Raw genomic sequence first — 1,651 nt, forward strand, 5'->3', positions numbered from 1 at the left:
CCACACGTGGCTTCATCACGTTTCCTTCTCTGTCTCTGGTTGCCCCAGTGAACACAAACGCCAAGGAGTCTGGCTTCATTCCCGGCCTAAAGCACTCTCCACGTGGGGCAGGAGTCCAGGGCCAGATTGTGTAATCACCTTAGAAAAGGCGAAGACGAGCCAGCAGTGGCGTGGTGGTTAAGGTGCTGGATTCCCACATGGCTGACCGGTTTGAGTTCTGGACCTGGCAGCCTGAAACTCATGCTGGGCATGTGTTTATGGGCCCCAAATCCTAAGAGGAGAATGGAGGAGAAGGGATTGCAGCATGGCCATCCTCCCCCCGGGGGGTGATTTCTTGCTTTCTCTCTCTCTGTCTCTGGTGAGCACACACAACATAGAGCAAAAATCTCTCAAAAAGAAAAAAAGAAAAGAAAAGGAAAAGCTAAAGATTGGGAATACGACAGGGCACCATGTGCTCTGAAAAGCCACTCTCCCATCTGTGTGGAGGCAGCTGCTTGATGCTGGCACTACAGAAAGTCCGTTGGGCCTTGGATAAATTGAGAAGAACCCAGCCTGTGTGATGTTGGGCCAGCCCCTCTCACTTCCTGGCCTTTGCACCCTGATCAAACTGCAGATCAAGTAGTTGCTCTGTGGTCTCGTGGTGCCTGGGAACGGCACTGAGATGGTCGTGAGCCCCCTCCATTTGCTGTCCTAGTTATCGCTACCTAGTTAGCAGCGGGGCCCCAGGTCAGGTCGTTCAAGCTCTGACTTCAGCACTTTGATCTGTGTGATGGAGACAGTGACACCACACAGGCTGTGGAAGACCGTAATGCGTGACTAGCTGTGTCCCTGCTCGCGGTTACTGATCCTCGCCACTCCACTCTCATAATACGGCCAAAGCGGGGCTGACGACCCAGTCCCCTTTCTGGAAGACGTGAGGTGTCAGGGGGTGCTGGGGGTGAAAGAGCTCTGACAGTGAGGGCCAGGCGGAGACCCTTCTGGCAGACTTGCAGTGGCCTGGGCCTGGCTCATTCCCCAGACCCCCCGGTAGGGGGCAGGGCAGGAATGGCATGGGGTGTGTGTGGGGGCGGGGTAAGTGCTGTCACTGAGGGCCTGCAGCTGTGCGGGTCCTGGGCCCTCACTCACAATTGGAGGAAGGGATTCAGGAAGTGCTCACAGCTGCTTGGACATCTCGGAGCTAAGTCCCAAGTAGGACCAAGGCTGCGGCACCCAGGGAGGAGCGTCATGGCCCTGGGGAGGCCATGAGGCCAGGAAGCTGCAGCGCCAGGAACAGCCAAGGCTGGTCCCAGGGAGCCCAGGGTAAGTCTTCACAGCACCTGAGTGTGGGCAGCTGGTCTGAGCAGGCGGCAAAGAGGGCTGGGCGAGGCTGGCCAGCAGGAGGAGGGTTTCTCCCCGCCTCAGGGTGAAGGGGCCCATAGTTTGTTACTGAAGGGGCTGGGACTTCCAGCCAGCACTCCTTGCCCTGTCTAAAAGGCACTCTCTCGACTCATACAGAAAAAGAGGCCAAATATTGTACAACTCTATCCCACCCAGGCCCCCACCCCTCCCCGTGGTGACTGGCAAGCACTGACCCACTCTCCCACCTTGCCCGGAGCTGGCTTTGCCTTCTTCCCCACCTGTGTCTCAGCCCCCAGGACAGGCCAGGGGCTCA

At 57.7% G+C, this 1,651-nt stretch overlaps 1 protein-coding gene across 1 annotated transcript in view; it reads left to right on the forward strand.

Moving 5' to 3' along the window:
• Positions 1-1,099: 1,099 nt before the first annotated feature.
• Positions 1,100-1,651, forward strand: part of SPAAR (small regulatory polypeptide of amino acid response) — a 1,789-nt gene continuing 1,237 nt past the window's right edge. The window contains exon 1 of the mRNA XM_027769851.1: positions 1,100-1,299. The gene's annotated coding sequence lies outside the window, so the exon portion shown is untranslated. The remainder of the gene's footprint in view (positions 1,300-1,651) is intronic.

The sequence above is a fragment of the Tupaia chinensis genome, unplaced genomic scaffold (genome assembly GCF_000334495.1).
Source record: "Tupaia chinensis unplaced genomic scaffold, TupChi_1.0 Scaffold000093_1, whole genome shotgun sequence".
NCBI classification, from domain to species: Eukaryota; Metazoa; Chordata; class Mammalia; order Scandentia; family Tupaiidae; genus Tupaia; species Tupaia belangeri.